Source organism: Anas acuta, chromosome 2 (genome assembly GCF_963932015.1).
Source record: "Anas acuta chromosome 2, bAnaAcu1.1, whole genome shotgun sequence".
NCBI classification, from domain to species: domain Eukaryota; kingdom Metazoa; phylum Chordata; class Aves; order Anseriformes; family Anatidae; genus Anas; species Anas acuta.
Genome location: NC_088980.1, coordinates 90,655,988 through 90,669,022, shown reverse-complemented (window position 1 = coordinate 90,669,022; position 13,035 = coordinate 90,655,988). Strand labels below are relative to the sequence as shown.

The window sequence follows — 13,035 nt, the reverse complement described above, 5'->3', positions numbered from 1 at the left end:
GTAATTGTGTGTAATAGAAAGCTGTTATTCCCATTAAATCTGTGGGCGATGCTCTTACTCACTGGTAGGCCTGACTGTACTTGATACTACAGGTGGCAGTTTTAACACACGGGGAGACTGTGATCACTTACTCTCTTCCAGGTACAGCAGTGTAATTTCTAATGTTGCAATGAAGTCACTGTCTAGCTGTACAGTGTTAGGGCTACTGAAAGCACAGGTGTTTTATAAGTTGCTCAAATGCCCAAGATATTTCATTTCTAAAATTAATCGTGACCTAACTATGATTAACCAGAATGCATTGGCTATCATGCCACTAAATGAATGCTCTTAGGTTTACACGGGACTATTTGGAGGGCGAGATGCAGTAACCTTTATTACGGAGAGCAGCGGCCTGGCCCTTGCCCACGTGTTGGCTGCGTTTATCTGTTAAATTGAACATTTTACTGCATTCCCCCTAAAGGAAGAGGCGATGACTAGTGTTTACAAAGTACTTTGCCTGTTTGCAAAATGCAAAGTATCAGTTTAAAGGAAGTTTAACTTCCTTCCACGGCATGCAAAGTGTCGGAGGGCTCCAGCCCTCCGTGGCAGACGTGAGGTTCTGCTGGAGACACGCTGACCCAACGGGGCTGATCCGGGATGGCAACGCCAGGGCTTCCTGCCTCATTCAACTCAAGAATGGCAAACCCTGTCATTCCTGAGTTGAATACTTACACTCCAGAGGGATGTCTGGGAGTTAAATGAACTTACTCCTGGTTAGGGTCCCACTCTCCTGCCTTCACTTCACTGGGGAGTTCTACCTTGAAGTTGCTTCATCCAAACTGTCGAGCAAAGCAATGTAAGGGGAATCACAGAATCACAGATTCACCAAATGGCCGAGGTTGGCAGGGACCTCTGGAGATGACCTGGTCCAACCCCCCTGCCGAGCAGGACCACCTAGAGCACTGTGCGGGATGGCATCCAGGCGGGGTTTGAGTATCTCCAGAGAAGGAGACCCCACAGCCTCTGGGCAGCCTGTCCCAGTGCTCCGTCACCCTCCCGGCACAGAAGTGCCCTCATATTGAGCCGGAACCTCCTGTGCTCCACTTTGTGCCCGTTGCCTCTCGTCCTGTCACTGGGCACCACTGAACAGAGCCCGGCTTCGTGCTCTCCACACCCTCCCCTCAGACATTCATACACATGGATGAGGTCTCTCTGAGTGGCTAAACGGGCAGCGCAGAGCCAGCAGATTGCAACGAGCCCCTGCAAGTCTCCCCCAGCCCCTTCCCCACAGGCCCAGCACCCAGCACCCAGCACCCAGCACCCAGCGCCCAGCAGGGGCTCCCCGCTCCCGCTAGGCGGCGGCAGCGGGCGGGCGGCCGCCCCGGCCCCTCCGGGCCCCTCCGGGCCCCGCTCCGCCCCGCTCCGCCCCGCTCCGGAGCCGGTGGTGGTGGCGGTGGCGGCGGCGGCGGTGGCGGAGGCTCGGTGCCGGGCTCTGGGCACCTGCTCGCCTGGCCTCGGGGGCTTCACCGGCGGCCTTCCGAGCCCCCTCAGCGAGCCGGGCGGCAGGTACCGGGCGGGGCGGGCGGCAGGCGGGCTGCGGGGAGGGCTGGCTGGCTGGCGCCGCCGGGGCGCCTCCGGCAGGGCAGGGCAGGGCAAGGCAGGGCAGGGCAAAGCGGGCGCTGTCCCCTCCTGCCTGCCTCGGGCTTCCCCGGCCCCTCCGAGGGCCGGCAGGGGCTCGGCGGCAGCTCCCGGAGCTGCCCTGCCCTGCCCGGGGGTCGGCGGCGGGGAGCCCCTGCCCGCGGCGTGCTGCGGGTGCAGGGCTCGGGAGCTGGCGGTGCTGCTCCTCGCCCTGCAGAGCGGCCGCTTTTGTGTTGTTTTGTCCTCTTTCTTTCTTTATTTTTTTTTTTCTGTGTGCGACTTGGAGCGGGACGAAGCGGTGGCTTCGGTGGCTCGGCCAGGCGGGCACGGCTTGGTGCGGACAGGTATGGGGAAATACCGGGTCTGTGTGCTCCTGCGGGGAAAAGTTGCTTGCGAGTAACTTAAATCCCTTCACGGAGAGGCACTGAGCCTCTGCGCCAGCTCGGGAGCGGAGCTGCACTTGGGGGAAAAAAAAAAAAAAAATAATATAATCGGCACCGATCTGTAGAGGCAGCAAATTATCCTTATTACCTGCGTGGTTTTGATCCTAAAGGGAACCGTTAGAGGAAAGGTTGGCTTAGTCGCCGCGTCTGGAAAAACTCGCTAGCGAAACACAAATACTGAATTTTTCATGGTGCTGACATCCTCCGGCGCTGTCGTGTGGCGAAAGGGCTTGACGGGCAGGTGACAAGCGCTGAGCGCGTCTCTTGCTTTTTAGTTCATAAAAAGAAAACTCGGTGCTCCGAGTGTTGCTAAACACACTTAACGGGAGCTCAACTGAAGAAGCAAGGGGCTTGGATAAGATTAATTCTGTTTCATAAAGCTCTGGGGTATTGCTGGAAACAATTTCCTGGGGAAACTCTTAACGCTTGTCATCTCTCCCTGTGATACAACTCATGTTTATTACATGTCCATTGCCGCCTATAGATATCACGTATAGATAGTCATTCTGAGACTGGGTGCATGGTTTCAGAATTGAAATTTTGGGTAATATCACAGTGACACGTTCTACTTTACAGTAATTACTCTTTGCCCCTACAATGCTTCTAGAGCAAATTAAGACTGGCATAAGACTACAGTTATTTGTAATTTTATAGCATATCCAGGAGGCTTCTTATATTATTGGTGTGTTTTATTGGTCTGTCAGTAACGATGCTGACTGCTAAAGACGATAACCAGACAGCTAGTGTGGTGGTAACATCACCTTGCATGTGTTCGTTACTTGCCACGTGGTAAATCTTGCTTTCATCCACTGCGGTGATCTGAAACAGCAGCTAATTTCTGAAGATCTCGGGTGGTTTTTCTTAATAATCAATATTGTGGGAGAAACAGTTGTCGGTACCTTTCAAAGCCATGACCTACTTTCTGTATTGATGGGTAAATAGCTTTGCACAGGCACTAAAGGAGTAGCCTTACATAGGCACGACGCTGCAAGGGTTGTGTACAGAGCCGTGAATGTTAAATACTGCAGGGTGGACCAAATGCAGGTACGGTGAGCAGCCCTTCTGTCATTCTGCGTGTTCACAAATGATGTTTGCCATGCTGGCACAGGTACATAGGACTATTTGTTACGTATGGAGCAGTTAAAAGGAAATGGAACATTAATGGGTGAGGAGGACCCAATATATGCAGTTATCAGCCTTACTATTTGAAGTGCTTGCTGTGAGTTTTGTAGGAAACTTGCAGCATGCTTTCTGGAATGAAGAAAACTCTGTGAGCTTCACAGGTGAGAAATGGGCAAGAGCATATGGTCATCTACTGAAAAGTTTGCAGTAAAGTGGAGCAGTAAGAGAGTACAACGTCCAGTTACCTGCATAGAACTACATCTGCTGGTGTGCTTGCTGTAATTTATTTTAATTCCTCAGTGTGCTAGTTGTTCTGTAGTAGGGGTTCCTCTTTATACTGCTGCAGACAGGCTGCCAGCAGATACATGTATGTTTCGCTCCACTGTGTTAAGTGCATCGGGTCAGCCGATAAAAGGGGCTTTGGCACAACGGCGATGAGCACTAGAGCATCCAGCTTGCAGATGTCTAAATTGTGACAAAAATCTGTAGCTTTGGAGTGCTGGCCAGTGATGGGTGCATGGGCTGCCTTGGGCTAGAGCATGGAACATTTCTCATTTGAGTAGGAAGCCACCTGAATTAATCGACAGATAATTCAGAACTGGGGCTGTGTCTTAAGCCCACAGGAAAGGCAGGGCTTAGGCAGCCTAATCCAGGCTGGGTGGAAGTGTCAGCATCAGCCAGAAACACCGCCTGCAGTTTTGTTTTGGATTTGGATGCTTTTCATTAGCTGTGGTGTTTCCTCTTATCGAGGCCTAAAAAAATCAGAAGGTGTGTACAGTCTTACTTCATGAGAAGTGGGAATTAATGAGAGGTAGGTTAATGTTTTCTGTTGAGGTGTTTGCTGAGGGGAAGGAGCAGGCGCAGAGGCATTGGAGTGGAGTAACAGATGTGCTGCAAGTTTCATCCTGACTTATCTCGAGATAATTTAATCTCCCCATACCCTAAGATACTGTTGGCTTCATATCAGCGTGTACTGAACCTTACAGGGAGTTCTTACTTCTATTATTAGCGTTGTAATATGAAACTCAGTCATGTGTCCTGTATAGGACTTTGTATTCCATTTCTTTCTTCCCTCCTTTCATATCCTTGCACACAAAGTATTTCACAAAACGATAGGAAATCAGATAGTAGATGAAACATCCTCCGATAGCTCGCTTTATGAAGCTTTCTGGTTTTAATTTTACTTTCTCGCTGTTGGCAAACTGCATTCAAAATCTTGGAAGAGTCATCTCCATGAGGAAAATGGGGGTGCTTCTTGACCTAATTCAGTGGCTTGAGCTGTGCTGAAGCCCGGTCACACACATATGCTAGTTTTTATGGTATAGATTTCTGAACATTGCAAATGAGTAATAGAAACAAAGGGTTCCTGTCTGCTGGACCAGGGAGATTGAAGAGAAAGTTACAACCTTTACTTAGCATTGTTGAGGCCACGCCTGGAGTAAGTGGAGTAAGGAATGAGTGTCCAGTTCTGGGTTCCCAGTACAACAGAGACATGGACACGTTGGAGAGAGGGCCACAAGATGTAGGGCCACAGAACTGTTGAAGGGCCTGGAGCACCTCTCCTATGAGGAAAGGCCGAGAGAGCCGAGACCATTTAGCCCGTGAAAGAGGAGGTTTGGAGGGAATCTCCTCAATGTCTATAAACACCTGAAGGGAGGATGCAATGAAGGTGGAGCTGTGCTATTTTCAGTGGTGCCCACCCTCAGGACAAGAGGCAATGGGCACAAACTGGGATGCAGGAGGTTCCCTCTGAACATGAGGAAGTACTTTGCTGTGCAGGTGTTGGATCTCTGGTGCAGATTACCAGTGAGGATGTGGAATCTCCTCCTCAGAGATGTTCAGAAGCCACCTGGATGTGGTCCTGGTCAACTGGCTCTAGGTGTCCCTGCCTGAGGAAGGGCGTTGTGCCAGATGTCTCCAGAGGTCCCTGCTGACCTCAGCCATTCCGCGATTCTCTGTGATGCTGCAAGCCCTCAGTGCACTGCTGAGCTTCTGTTCATCCTGTGTGTGTCCCACGTGCTTTTGGCTTACAAGTTTAAGAAGTCTAAGCAAAATCTGAGTTCTGGGCATACATTTGGGATGCAAGTTCTCCATCTAGTGCTCCTCAGTGAGACATGAAGTATTTTTAAAGTGTTCCAGGAAAAAGTTGGGAAAGAGGTGGATAGTATCTGCACTGTTCACCGTTCTGACAGTTCTTCAAGCTTTCGGTAGCATGTGTCCATAGTTTTAGGACATTCTTCTGGTTTTGGATGGCCTTGCTATCTCGTGTCTTCATGCTTCATGTCTGGTAGCAACACCTTCATTTTATCAAATACAGTCCTGTAAGAGTCCTCACCTCTGGTTTAACAGGAGATCATAGCAACAATGAGGAGTGTGGTGGATCTCTGCAGTCTGTAGTCCCCTAGTCTGAAGCCAGGACATTATCCTGTCCTGTTTGAAATGAAGATCAGTAGGAGTGGGCTGATCAGGTAATTCCCGTGACTAGGTTTCCCCTGTTCACATTCTTCAAATCTCTCTTCTGTAGGAAGATTAAAGAACAAAAGACAGGTAATGGAGTTTTATAGGCGACAAGAAACAACAAAACTTGCATGTGGTGCAGATGTATGTTAATCTCCCATGTTGGCTGTAATTTAATTATTTCCCTCTCTTGGTAAATTTGGGTTTCATACAGGTACTTACAGCAGCATAGTTTAAAGAGAGTATCCCAGGCTGTGAAGTATGACTAAAAGCCCTGCTGAGGAAACTTTTTCAGAACCTGGAATTTGGAGGAGCTCTTCAAGCTAAATGGTTATCACCAGTTTTCTAGTAGAAGGAATTCGGGACAGTGTAAAAAGTGCTGCTTTGCCCAAAGCATGACAGGTATTATTCCTTAAATCAAAGAGTAGAAATACAGCCAAAGTAGTATGCCATAGGTCTGCTTGTGTGGATCGATTAAGTATGTTTCAAGGGGTAATGTAGTTTACTGTTGACACAGCCACCTACTTTCTATCATCTTTATCAACAATCAGCTTTTATCATCATAATTTAACTTGGTGGTCTGTACATTATGAAGCTGGATAGATAATCATTCTTAATCAATACTGTTTGGTATTAAGATAGCAAGCCCAGCTCTCTCAGCCTTTCCTCAGAAGTATCTTGTTAATTCATGTCTGTACATGTGTTATCAAAGTGGGCAGAAAGCTTTACAAGAGCTTTGAAGGTTTTTCATGGAAGTGAAAACAAAATCAGTATGTTAAGTTTTCTGCAAGACAAAATTGGATATATGGAAAGTGATTCGAAGTCTCCTTTGCTCTTCTGTTTTGGTGTGATATGAAACAGTGTACTCTTCCTCTGAGTTCACAGACTTTCAAATGAACTAAAAAGCTTTATTTCTGAAATGGTTAAGTGGACAAATATTAAGTGTTTCATTGTTGTTTTTTGTTTTCTGAACGACAAGTGGTAAAATTGGTGTAAAATGATAAAATACTTTAACCTTTGTAGCTGGTAAATGCAGTTCTAATGTTTTGGTAGCAGCTTTAGTTTTAGTGACTCTGCCAGAAGCTAGCAGTAGCTAGTAGTACTAACCAAGGCTGGATACCTCAATGGTGTTATAAATATCAAGCAAAACATGCCATGTGCACAAAGTAGAGCTACTTTTTTGTTTGTTTGTTTATTATTATCTAGGAACAAAAGCCTCCTTTTTAAGTCTCTTACTTGTTATTTGCACTATTAACCAGGAGATTTCTTTTTAACCTAAACAAGACTTCTGTAAAATAGCTTTGGAAAAAGAGCAGTTATAGGTAACAGAAATCCAACAGCGAAGTATTTCAGTGTGAAGTTGCACGGTGTCTTGTTTGTGCTTTGAAGTATCAGAGGGGTTACGATTTGCCCTCTCCCTCCACCCCCAGGCAAGGTCTCAGCCCTGTGCGTGGTTCTGTGGAAAGCAAGCGGGTCGTAACACCCAAAGGCGATGAGTAACCACGGCTGTTCCCCTGGCAAGCTATGGGATGCAGTTACACTCTGTGGAATGACGTATTTTATGAATCAAAGCTGGGAGTGTGAGCTGTGACTTGCATGTGCGTGGGGTTTTGTACTGTAGCAGTTGCGCTGTTTTGCCTGCAGTTGTGAATATGGATCCTGTCCTTCGATCCTGGGCATCTCCCAGGGCTTAGCCCTCATTGTTTGGAAGTCTGTTCTCTAGAGTTTGCTTTTAAATTTATTTTTTCTTTTTTTTTTTTTTCAGTTCAATATTTTTTATCCCACATTTTTGGATGAATGTGTGGTTGGCTTCTATTTTAACCTCTGCATTAATATAACCTGCTTTCCCTCTTTTATTTTATTTTATTTTACATTTTTGCATTTTATAGTTGGAAAGATCTGCACCTCTTGGACTCGTATAGTACAAGTAGAGGTACAACTTTTGAAGGCAAACCTAGATGTGTACCTGAAGTTAAGCACTTGCAAGGATTTTTTATTTATTTATTTATTTATTTATTTATTTATTTTGATTGCTGGAATTGCATGAGTGCTGTAGTGGTTTGTGTGGAAGAACATATCTTCGTGCATGTGTTGCTAACGTTCTAAATAGCACATTCAAAATCTCCACTCTGTCGATAAAGCAGGTTGTACTTTGGTCAAGTTGAAGATCAGCTAGCGCATGCTAAAGTACAGCTTGCCTTATCACCACGTTATTATTTCCGAATGTGTTAGTCCATATTTGCTTTAGGAAAGAAAGGAGTCTTTGCAGCAACCTAGTGAGCATAACTTGTTTTGGTTGGCTTTCATATTCTTGTTTATAGGATGGGATGGTTTCTAGTTTTTACCTATAATTCTAGCTGTATATGCACCAGGAAAACTTTATCACAGCACCTCTGACACATGTTATCATCTTTCCATGTTAAAACATTCTGGCTTATGGATTAACTTGATAGTTATGGTATGGGTAAACTTTTATCGTCTCCCTGGTTTCTTATTTGTGGGTCTAGAGGGTCAATGGATTTGCTAATTATCAGGAGATCCTTGGGCTTTCGGGAGATCAAGTTCTGAAACTCTGATAGCTTGCTCTTTCACGTGGGAGTCTCTAGACTACTGTTGTTTAATTGTATGATTTCCACCCTTGATTATTATTAACTCAGTATTAAATCTAGATTATTTATTTTTTTCCATCAAGTGATGTGATGATTAGAACCGTCCTTCTGTTAACGTGTGCGATGTGTTAAGCCCTGCTGGAATTTCACCTGTTTTACACATTGCCACCTTTAACTACGGATTTCTCAGATGCGTGGTAAAAAAAAAAAAAAAAAAAAAATAGTGCCACAGACTCTGCTTGGTGGAAACTTATTGATCAACTGCAGTTTAAGTAGAGCATAAGTCACTTTCAGAATGATCTTGTACGTCATTCAGGATATGTTTGAAAAGAGGTCATGGCTATGTGGAGTCCTTTTATAGAATGACACTATTTTATTAAGGAGCACAAACTTCTTTTTTCCCTTCAAAATGTTTCTGTAAATATAATCTGTTGATTATATAATGATAATGTCTGATAATGACATTTGAAAAGCATTGCTAAGAATCACTGATGTGTGTTTGACCATCTAGTTAAGAACCTGAACTCTTTTTTCATGGTAGAACAATACAGCTGAGGCTGATCACAGAGGTAGGCCTGTTTTTCTTAAGCTTAGTGTTTTTATGTCAAATATAGGATGTCTGTGTAGTTGGCTTCTATTTCTACATCTGTATAAATGGTATTTATTACAGTTTATAATTATGGGAGCAGCTGTATGGTGGAGGGGGAAAAAAATCAATACTTTCCATCTTAGTCCAAAAGCGATAAGTGATTTGATGTCACTGATGAAATTCAGATTTGTTAACGCTGGGCAAGTATTCATCTGTGAAAATGCTTGTGATATGTATACCATGTATATTAAATTATCAGAGACTTTTAATAGGACTGGACATAAGGGTATTTTCTTTAAATTTGGAGCCCAAGTAAAATATTTTCTTTTGCTGTTCTTGCATTGTTTTGTTGTTGTTGTGATTTTTTTTTTTTAAAGAAAAACAACTTAGCAACGGATACTTCTTGCTTTTAGATTTGTTTGACTTTAGTAACACAGTTGTTCTTTGAAGTAGTTGCCAGAAATTTTCATAAGCTGAGAGCGAGCCAGTGGGACCATGCCAGTCCGGGTGCACTACTGATGTGGCAAGAGACCAAAAATCCACGACAGATTTCAGAGGTCGGCAGTGATACTTGTGTAGCTGTCTTAATTGCAGCTTCCTGTTCACTACCTTTGGTGGATTTCAAGTTTATTCGTCAACTTTGGTAGCGTCTTTCCTTTTCATATTGAGAATGCACACCTGGAAAAAAGATACCTATCTGAAGGAAGCTGGCGGTTTGGCACCTGAGAACTGATAGGGCTCCAGGATTATAGGGAACACAGTCAGGTTTTTTTTAGTAAGTAGGAAGCGATATAATAGTGTTGAATAATGGAACAGGTAAACGCACAGCCTTCTGATGTCGTGTGCCTTCACAAAGTGGAGCAAAGGCCTCGCTCCAAATGTATTGATCGCAGGCTACTTTTATTAACAGCGGGTGCTTTTGTGGAACATTATTATACGATAACACACACAGAGCTATTCACAAACGTGCGTTTGCATTCTGCATAGGACCTTTGCTTTGTAGTGAACTATCTATGCCCGCAATGCAAGGATGGCTGTGTGTTGTGAAATTATCCTTCTGATACCAGCTTCGCCTGTTGTATCAAGCATACAGTGCTTTGAATGCTTTTTCCCCCCATCTCCTTAGAGATTTAGTTCTCTGTCAATATGCTCCATAATGTGAAAGTGAAGGTACACATGTAATTTCTGTTTCCCTAAGTAAATATGAGAGAATTGTTTTTCTTTCCTAGCCAGGTTTTAGAGTGAGTGTTCTGAAAAGTTTGTCATCTCTTTCCAAGGATTTCTTGTTTTGTTACCTGAGCATAGAGCAAAAGTGCTGGAAGCAGCGTTACGGGTTCTCACGGTGTCCTGACCACTGAAACAGATTTCTGCCTCTCTTATTGGGGCAGTTGGTGTGCTTTTTCTTTTATTAATTGTAAAATTCTTGCATATTGACATGATGGAAGTACTAAACTTAACTCTGTTTTATAATGTGAAATTCAAGTTATTTATTATCAGTATGAACAGAACACAATTACCAAGTTGTTTGAAACATGGTAAACTGATAAATTCAGTTTATGAAGTGTTAATTTCTATTCAGTTGAATATAATGGCTTCAGGTCTACTGTTAGCAGCAGTATGCTTGGGTTTACAGTAAAAGTGTCACCTGTTTAGGAAAGGAGTATGGTTTGGTATACGTGACTTTGGAGTAGTCTAAAGTTTTGTGGTAATGCGATGGAACATGAAGCTAGATATGTTTAGAACAGAACAAGTAAAAAAGGCAGCTTGTCACTAGAGTAAGTTGCTGTCCTCTGTAACAGGAATTTTTATGGATAAAATCCATCAGCATCTGCTGGAATTAATGAATGAATTGAGGGCTTAATGAATGAGCCTTGAGAATCTACAAAAGTCCAGTCTAAAGTTAGCTGCATCATCAGCTATTCTGAAGAAGGAGAGATTTTGTTACTGCTATCAGTTACAAACTCTGTTACTTGTTAACTAGTGCGTGCTCTGGTGTTTGACTTGCTTAGAATAGTGTCATGTTTTATGCTAGGGTCATCTGAGTGTTTTTGTTTTTCTAATTACCAAGGACATCTTACCCAGCATAAGAAAGCTTGTTTAAAATTTCTCTTTTGGGTGTTGAAGAAAGCAGTCAGACAGATATAAACTGTGTTAAGCTGGTGTGGAAAAGAGAAGTTTGTGTGTTTCTTGGAGCCTACCAAGTGCCCAATGTTACAGCTTTTAACACCTCCGTTACCAAAGGCAAAATAGCTCTTCTGTGTACTCTGTCTTTCCCTTCCAACATTTGCAAGCAGAAAAACATTAACTTAAACACCATACTTGGTTTCATCTTATTTCTTCATTTAGCTAAACTTGCTTCTAAACCCAAGCCAACATGCATGTCCTAAAGACTCTGTGCACAAGCAGTCGCTGGCCAACCAACTTTGCAACCGCGTGGTCTGTGGTCAGAGGCAGGGCTGATCTGCTATCACAGGAAATATAAAAGCTGGTTTTACTGGATTGCTCAGACGGTGGCTGCAAGGCAGCCCAGCAGGTAAGGTCGGATGGCACGACGAGCATAGTTTTATTGGTGTCTTCCTTTCTGTCCGCTGAGGTCCCTTTGGGCAGTTGATGTCCAGGGAGTAAGAGAGGTGAAAGCTTCAGTTTCTTCAGTACTTTTAATTTTTCGTGTGCTGTCAGGTGACCCCAAACCATGTTGGATCAGTGTTGGATCAAATGAATTTTCAGCTCCTGAATCTATTTGGTTGTCTGAAGAGCATGCTGGCGGTTCATCTCTGCTCTGTTCGTCTCTGGGTCTGTTGGTTAGTTTCAATGTTTTATTTAAAACAAACAAACAACAGCAACAACAAAAAAGTAGATTCCTAAAGATATTAAGTTATATGAAACTATATATATTAGGCTATAAGAAAACTGGTGTATAGAAGAGGTTGTCGGGTTAGTGCCTGCCTAAGAGAAGGGCTGCACTGTGGGACTCAGCAGGTTTATATACAGTTGTGCCACATGATAACAAGGGAGCAGGTGCTTGACTTGGTTTCAACCACTACTTCTGTTTCATCTCTTCGCGTCCTTTAACTAAAGGCTGGGCAAGAAAAGAGAAGGGCCTGGCTGCTGAAATGTATATGGGACTCAAAGACTTGAGGACTAGGGCCAGAAGAGAGGAAGAGTTCAGGTTTGGAAGCATGGCAAACTAGGATAGTTTAAAAAAAAAAAAAAAGACTCGTAGTTGCGTTGTATATGGACCAACTGGTTCCCATTGCATTTAGATGCATGTCTGTTCAGGAGCTATCATCTACGTTCTGTCATGTTGTGCTAGCTTGGTTTGTGAAGATGGGCTGCTTTTGTCTTTCCTTTTTTTGTTCTGTTTTTAGAAGTGAAGACCGGTTAGCTTGTTCCCAGCAGTTAGGAGAGGTTAAAAACAAGCCTTGTAGGTCATGGCATCCATAGTATAGCATTTGTAGGTTACATCTCTTGTGTATGCCATGAGGTGCGTTTGTGATTCTGCTTACTTTGGAACTTTTCCTATATAGATATGAAATAAGACATTTATGAAATGTGTGTATTGTAAACTATAGTTACTTGGAGTAAGCATTCTGTAGACATTATCTTCTAATACCTGTCTGTGCCAGCCGTGTTGCTAATGTTAAAGATGTGATGCTTGTCCAGTTTTGGGTAATTCCTGCAGTATCAAGGTTTCACAGTCCTCTTTTCAAACTTAGCCTATGCTATCAGATAATATGATACATCAGGGTAGTGTGTTGAAATTTAAGGGTGAAATTCTTAGTGAACTGAACTATTTATTGCTTGGATATAAGAAGGAAAAAAAAAAATCCTTGCCTTGAACCATTAAATGGTGGTACAAGTTGCCTGCACAAGTGGTGGAGTCTCTCTTGTGGAAATATTCAAGGCTTGGTGGGTCTTTGGAAAACTTAAAGTCCTGCTTTCAAGAACCCTTGGACCAGATGGTCTCTGGAGATCCCTTCCAAACTAGACCGTTCTGTAGTCTAGGTGACGTATAGTCATGTTTCTTCTAACATATTGGTGGCAGCTTAATACTATGAAAATAACATCAATCTTATTAATAGCATGCATTTTGTTCTGCTGAAAATAAACGGGAGAAATAAATTAATCCGCCAGCACAAATCTTTACAGCTACTCAATGCTACTTTTAAGGGAGCTGACATTATTTTTCTGCATTAGA

At 43.6% G+C, this 13,035-nt stretch overlaps 1 protein-coding gene across 6 annotated transcripts in view; it reads left to right on the top strand.

Annotated features, from left to right (window-relative positions):
* The window catches only part of PTPN3 (protein tyrosine phosphatase non-receptor type 3), a 163,842-nt gene that overhangs the window by 36,514 nt on the left and 114,293 nt on the right, over positions 1–13,035 (top strand). The window contains exons 1-2 of one of the 6 annotated variants that reach the window (XM_068671161.1): positions 1,527–1,545; positions 5,532–5,650. The exons of 3 other annotated variants lie outside the window; for them this stretch is intronic. The gene's annotated coding sequence lies outside the window, so the exon portion shown is untranslated. Of the gene's footprint in view, positions 1–1,381; positions 1,546–1,830; positions 1,962–5,531; positions 5,651–13,035 lie in introns of those variants that run through there. 2 more of the 6 variants (XM_068671162.1, XM_068671160.1) reach the window with 2 other exon arrangements.